This window comes from Buteo buteo, chromosome 9 (genome assembly GCF_964188355.1).
Source record: "Buteo buteo chromosome 9, bButBut1.hap1.1, whole genome shotgun sequence".
NCBI classification, from domain to species: domain Eukaryota; kingdom Metazoa; phylum Chordata; class Aves; order Accipitriformes; family Accipitridae; genus Buteo; species Buteo buteo.
The window spans coordinates 26737950-26745754 of NC_134179.1; positions in this window are offsets into that span (position 1 = coordinate 26737950).

The following is a 7805-nucleotide window of genomic DNA, read 5'->3' on the forward strand; positions in this document are numbered from 1 at the left end:
AGTACATTCTTTGGTGGGGAATTTTGACTGATAATATAATAGACTGAGCTGGGAGAAGAAACGGGGGAAGGAAAATCTCCATTGATGCAAGTTAAATGTAACTGCCATAGCTGTAAGACAGTCAGTTTTGTCTCCATTTAATATTAATGAAAAACATTTGGAAGTAAAGCAATTAGTTGAAAAATTAATTTTAAAACAATTAGTTGGAAGAGATCTGTGAATGACATCATTGAGGCTAAGAAAAGATTCTCCGAGTTTAATTTCTCATTTTTTGCATTGTTTTCATACAGCTGCAATTTATATCTCCCCCTCTGTTACAAATGTCTTGTTCAAAGCAATTTTTAAAAACCTTGCAGATAATGTTTTGGTGAACAGCAGAACTTGAAACCAGAACCAGAATTTCCCTGAAAACCCAGATAGTCTTACTTGCTTTTTAAATGGGAAACTGGATTTCATGCTCCTGAAAGCAAATGACTAGGGCCTGGATCCTCAACCTGGGCTTCAAAGACCTCATGACATTTTGGAAGCAACTTTTCTGTTCTTTCCTGTGCCATCCATTTGTTATGATCTCCTTAATAGCAGCATCCTCTCCTCTCATTTGGGGGTCCATGTAGCAAAAACCCATCAGCAGTGTTGTCCTAGGACCTCTAGGCTGCCTGGTGCAGATTGACTCCTGTGCTCACAAGCAAATGCAAGAAACAGGCTCTGCTGGCTCTGAGGTCTTTGTAAGGCTGAGATGTACTGTGGGCTCTTCTTCAGCATCCACTCATTTTTATCAGGTGTATTTGACCCATATGCTGGAACACAGAATTGGTGGACGCCGATACCAGCTTAGCGATTTGCTACCTGGTGTTACCTAAACATACCAGTCCACACCTCCCGTGAGTCTGGGGAAAAAAACACCCAAAAGCTCACACAGACTTATAAGCTATTCTGTAACAGATTTAAAACCTGGAATATGCCTTTCTGCAAAATATACTTACCACTTGCTATACTTATGCATGCTCTCAGAATGATCAGTCTGGATTAGCTCTTAAAATAAAATTAAACTCACAGCAGCAGCAGCCATAACAGGGTTGTCATCGGCAGGACCCAGACTCGGTGCATGCTGAGGGGAACAGCTGGTGCAGAGAAATGAATAGCCAGCTATTGTCCTTGCACCTGGCCGGTACCGGCTCCCACAGCCGGAGATGGTAAACAGGGCGACCACGGAGGCGACTGGTGCATTTTTCTGGAGAGGCATAAAACAAATTGTAATTGTGGCAGAAGTGTATAATGTGTAAGAATTATGTATAAAGGAGATGTGATGAACATGATCTTCCACTCCCCTCCATCAACGAAAGCTTTTTAGCTCTCTTGTCTTGGGGACAGAAAGATGTAGGGGTGGTCCTTTCATAAATGGGGAAAATGGGGAACAGCCAGATCAGGGAATGCAAATGAGCCTCTCAGCACACTGGACGAGACTCTAATCCTCATTATTCTTTGTGGACTCAGTGGTGATTTTGATTGTTGCTTTTGTTAGCTAAATGCAACTGAGACATGGCTTGTACATGAGGCCCATCTGTTTGTAAGAGCGAGGATGGTGGGAGAACAGCAACCGCTGAACTCAGCCTGCCCTGCTGCTGCTTACAGCGGAGGGCGTATGCAATTATTACAAACATGGGCGACGTCTTCAGACATGGAATATGGAATAACTGACCGTTTTCACCATGCAGGGCTTTACCTTGTGACTGGGAAGGGGCAGGTAAGCCTGCTGCACTGGCTGTGCACAGGAGGCTGGAGAAACCCCATGCCTCTGCTGCGGCCGCCGCTGCCCTGGCCCCAGTACTGGGAAACAAAGTCTGGGGTGGTGGGAACAGGTTTCAGCACAAGGTGAACATCACGCTCATGCTTTGCTGGAGTCAGGGCCCTCACCTTTGATTGTTAGCACTCAAACTCACTTGAGCAGAAGGGACTGCACACAACAACACTTCCCTTAATTTCACATACAGCTCTGCAGTGCTTTGCAGTTTCCCTACCACAGATGTCTAAACCAATCTTCCCATTCAAATGAGTAATAGCAATTAGTAATAGCAGAACCGATCTCCTGAGATCTCATTATAAATCCCCAAACCCAGGCGTTTACATATAGTTAGTGATAGCAGGAGACCAATCCCCTGCCTGTCGCTCCCCTCAATGGAGGAGACAAATCCCAGGGATGACAAATGCTTCCCCACTGAATGTTTGGAAACTCAATCCAGTTTTTCAAAAGTAAACACCACAAAAGCGATATGAAGACTTCTCCATCCCTTCTCCTTCAACAACTGTTGCTACACCACCTTCCTACAGATGCTGAGAAAACTTGCCCGTGCGTTGCTTGGGGCCTTTGCAAAAAATAGCATCCATTATTCAAAGAATGAGTAACAGCTCACAGATTACATGTTGTGTTTCCTTTTTTTGTTAAGAAACGCCTGGAAGAAATGCTAACAAATTCTTTGCAATAAACACTCATGGAGAACTGGAAAAATTTCCAGGTTGTGGATAATTACGTGTTTTGCAACTTCCCACAAAACGGATATTTTTCAGACGCATGATATTCCCTTGGAAAATCCATGCACTGCCTGTCATCTCAGCAATAACTATGTGAAATTGATGTAAGTTCCTTTAACTTCATCACCTACCCACTTCTGAACAGCAGCAGTGAAGGTAACAAATGCCACCAATTTTCCCTCAGTAGCTGCAAAAGCTGTGAATGTGCTGCTCTGGAATTGAAGCTCCCAGGACTTGAAAAATACTTGGGGCTTTGCAAGAGTCTGCGTTCAGCCAGTTGCCACAAATCATTTCTGAGCTGAGGTGCTCACATTTTCTGATTAAACCACTTTTCCCTGGCAAACTTCATTGACCAACTGCAACGAGAACAGCCTGCTTGCCATTATTCCACATTAAGGACAGGGAAAGATGCTTCGGGAAACCCAGATTTTATTGTCTTAAAAATTGGAAGGATTCATATAACACTACTTAGGAAAAATTGTAAGTGACTTGTAGGACCAAAACTACTTAGAGGGAGTGGGGTGAAGAACCAAAGTCACTTCATCTCTTGCTTTCTGAGTTTCAGCCAAAGCCATTGAGGAGAGGGGAGCTGCAGTGCAGATGTTCCCGGGCACTTGCCTAGGGACTTTAATAACAGGGGATGGGAGGCGAAAGCCCACTGCGGCACCAGTGGAGACCACAGATGGGGACCGCAGAGGGAGAGGATGAGGAAATCGTCTCTCTTCTGAGAGGGTATTTTTGAAAGATAACTAACTGGAGCCCAGATGTGAGTTTTCAGTCATCTTAAGTAGCTGGGTGAGCAGCAACCTGTTATCTGGAGAGGTGACAGTAATAACTAGCAATAAAATAAACTGGTCAAAGTACTCCATTTTGTCTCCCACGAAGGATGTTTTATTTTTATTTCTTGGTTATGGGTAGTTCTATTTGATCAGCTTGAAATTGGACTTGAATGAACATTTTAAAGTTGTGCAGGAGAACTGCAGAGGTCTGAGTGAGTTTTCAACTGTTTTCATCTAATTCTTTCTTTTTCATCCTATGCTTCCATAAAAGTACCTAAATAGAATGTTTATAATACAGGGTATTTGTATCAAATATTTCAGACAGGAAGATCCCAAAATGATTCACAACCTCTTCCCACTAGCGCTCTCTCATGCTTTTTGACAGCCATGGAGTGGAATATGGCGCTTGCTCTCTGACAGCAATTTCAGTAAAATGGCACTATTTTATCTACTCCCATTTGTCAATTCAGTCTCTTTTCAGAGTATGACCCTGATTTCACATGTCTACTCTGTATCCATTGAGAAGAGTCTTGTTTGCTCCTATACCATCATACTGATTAGGTGCAGTCATTTATTTCTGTTATTGATGCTTTCAGCACTTTTTTTAACCTCAAAGGAGATTACACCAAGAATGAAATACTGGCCAATACCTGTAAACCCAAAATATATTGCTTATGGGAATTTTTCTTCTCTGTAGAAAACAGTCTCAGTACACTTGCTCAAAGTCTCTCGATCCTTTCTGTGTGCATCTCTTTTGAAGTATACAAATGTGACACTGTTTTGGCTACTACCGCTGGATGTTGAGGTGTCTTTTATGTTCTAAATCAAAATTTAGTGAGACTGAACAATTTGTGAACATCTGCAAATCAAGTAAGCTAAAGACAGCTTACTGGCACCAGTGCTAACCCTTTGTACAGAGAAAATACAAAAAAAAAAAAGAATAAAAGTCTGAGAAAGGTGGCTTGTTTTGCTAAAATCTTCCTTGTTTATTTATTAAAGGAGATAATATCTATTCTGATAAAGGAGTTTCTGAGAAAGTATGGTAAATGGAAAAGATCAAGGTGGGAACAGAAATCTGGTTTGTGTGAATAACCTAACTACTTACCTGACTTTTAAAATAACTCATTTCAGACTGAAATGGTCACGACTACTCTGTGCACGATACCTAGAAAGAAAAATAGATGCTTATTTTTGAGTTATGAAAAACAAGGCTTCTGCAAAGGATTGGACTGTGGAGAGAGAAATTGCAGTACTGGTTGGCATGGACTAATCCCACTCATCAGAAAGATGCATCTCCAGGACAAGTCTTGGCTGATGATGTGCAGTAAGGACCTGCAGACCCAAGCAGAGCCACCTCACTTCCATGGGACAGGGAATGGGAGGGCCTTTGTGGAGAGGCTGGTGGAGACCCCTCACCCTCATGCAGAGGGATCCTCACGACCTCACGATCAACCACGGGTCTAAGCAGGAAAGTGCCTGTACTGGGGGTCTGCGGCAGGCTAGCTCCACTGCCAGACCAGGCAAGGGAAATTAGGCAGCATACATGGTAGCATCAGGACAATTGAGATGAGTTTCTCTGTCCAAAGTTAGTAGGTATCTTGAGCTTTCTCCTGCCCGACACTCCTACTCCTACTCACTGCTCTGCCAAAAACTTGTCCTAGGTCGCAAACCCAGCTAATGGCTGGCTCAGAGCTGTGGGAATCCCTGAAGTGCCTAGATGAAGGCCACTATCTGTGCTACTCCCTTTCTGATGCCATAGGGGTTGTTTTTGCTGCTGACCGCAGACATACCATTAATGATGCCCAGTTTGTCTTTACCAAGTCAACTTAGAGACATCATACCACTTCAGAGAGGAAATTTCAGCATGCTATGATTACCTACGACTGCTCTTCAGTCCTGCTGCTACTCACAACCCTTTTGCTCTTTGTTAACCGACATAGGTCATTGGTTCAGTAAGTTTTGCCACATAGCTACAAATCTGCCCTCATCAATGTTAACAAGAGGCCTTTCATTTGGATATGCATTTAGTAACGGTGCTTTGTACCCGTAAAGGGCACATCACTACTTCATTAACTAGACCTGAACCAGAAGAAGCCCCAGAGGGAGACACCTCCTCTCTGTGAGCCAGCAAGTACTTGCCACACTTGTGGAAGACTGTTTTTCACCCCCAGAACATTACGGCAGATCTCCACGACTACTGAAACTGCCATGAATTACTTGATCTCCGCACGTATTTCTACAATTTGACCCCGAGAAGGTCTCACCTACACATGGCACAACCCTCGCAGAGTGTAAAGGCTGACTGGACATCACCAAGATTTGACCTTGAAAACCAGGAGCTTAAATTTTGCAAAACTGATGTTTGAGACATTACACTCTTGTACACAGCCACAGCATTTAAGCAGTTACTCCTCCAGCCCCTCCAACGCATGGTAGGGAGCTGCTTTCTTGGTTCAAACTTGACCATTTAGCCCGACACTCCACATCTACTCCAGACATGAGAATCAGGCCCCTATTCTGCATCCATGGGGTTTTCACTGTTTTATAGGAACATGAAGACTTGGAAAGAGTTCCTTGCGGGTCTAACCCCCTGTTACTGCAGGCAAGCATGTTTACGAGCCTGTGAGCGTGGTAGTGGAAGGGATCCTTTTTTTTTTGGTCTTGGAAACCTGAAGAACTAGGGGTGAAATCTGCTCTTGCCAAAACAAACGGAAATTCTGCAACTGAGATGGCAGGGATCAGGATTTGCCCAAACTTGTGGCCTCAGAAATTGGCCACACTTTCTCCGTTCCTCTGGTTTCTAGACAGAAATGCAATTTAGAAGCTTCAAAGCTGTGAACTACGGTAGGCAGGACACTTAGTTACGGGAATGCAAGATACTGAAAAGCACATCATTTCAGATGGTTTCCACCAACACAACAACCTGCTTTAAAATCTCCCTAAAATGTTGATGTCTGCAGGCAAAGAAACTGTAGGGTTCGGTGTTCGGAAGATCTCGCGATGTCACGGAAAGACGGAGGGTTAGTCGCAGCCCTATGACATATCTGTAATCCCGCCTAACCTTGTTAGTATAAAAGGAATTAACTGCACAATAAAAGGCGGAAGTTGGCGCTCACACTGTGTGTGTTATCTGTCTCTTTCCCTGGTCTGGGCCGACCAGTGATCTAAGCGTGGCACCTTGATATGTAGCGTTCGCTACAAGAAACTAGGCCATGTGACTCAAAACTTCTTGTGATAGCTGCTTCAAGAGTATATGAAAATACAGCAGCTAATTTTCTTGGAAAACTAAGGCCCCAGCTACAGCTACAAGATGATCCAGGATGTATGTCCAGCTTCTGACACGAAGAAATTTGGGAACTGTTCCAGGCCAACAGTTTGGCCAGTCACTGTGGATAAATTGTAACTTACCAAATGTGGCACTTTCCCATCGGGCAGACCTCTCTTATCACAGGCTTTGACCTATCCACTTTGACTTGACCTCTAGAGCCCAGGCAGCTCACGCGAACTCTTGTCCACCCAGCCTGGATCGGTCACAGACCACTAACCATAACTGCTCTATGAAGGCGCATTCTTGCACGCCTGTGTACTTCTTCCGTAAGGAAATCAGGGAAACCTAATCTGCAGGATCTGGGTCAGAAGGAGAGAAAGTTAATTTCTGTGCAAGGAAAAGCTTGCCAGGCTCAAAATAACTGCTCAGCCTGGGAGTTGGCGCGCTGTTCTTACGACAGGTTGTATTTTTTATTCTCAAGTTGGATAACCCGGTAGGTGCCAAGGTGAGCACGCCAGCAGGTGACACTTAGGGGCGGGCAGCCGCTGCTCGCCGGCCAGGCAAAGGCATGTCGTGAGGGCTGCCGTTTTGCAGGTGACTGGCAGCATCTCGCCTCCCTGGGTAGAGGAATCCCGCGAATATTTGTTACCGATTTTCCGCAGTGCCTCCCACCGAGCCCGGAGTCCTGCAGAAGCCGAGGCTGCTGCCCCTCCACAACGTCTCTGCCGAGGCGCGGTGGCTTCCAGCTCCGCTCCGGGCGCGCACAGCGGTTTGGCAGTCTTCATCCAGCTCGTATCCTAAAGGATCACCCCCGCTTTCTGTCACCCACGGAGCTACCCCTACCGGTAACCACACGAGATGAAAAACCTCCAGTCGGGGCTGTAATGTTGCAAGGCTTTCTGCTCCTTAACCGCCCCCCCCCAAGCACGACACCGCATTACTGTGATCCCCGCCCTTTATTCCCGCACCTTCAGGTGACGTTTTCCAGCTGTTTGGACACCCACACCACCTGGGATGCCGAGGCGGGGACCCTGGCCCCGACCGCGCGGGCCGGGGCCGGCGCTCCGGCGAGAAGCGCGCCCGGAGACCCCCGGCACCCGCCGGGCCCCGAGCCGCCGCCCGCCTCCCCCGCTCGCCCGTCGTGTGTCCCCCCCCTCCCCGCCCCCGCCGCCCTACCCCGGGGCGCGGCACGGCCCACGGCGGCAGCTTCCCGGCGCGGCCGCCCGCCC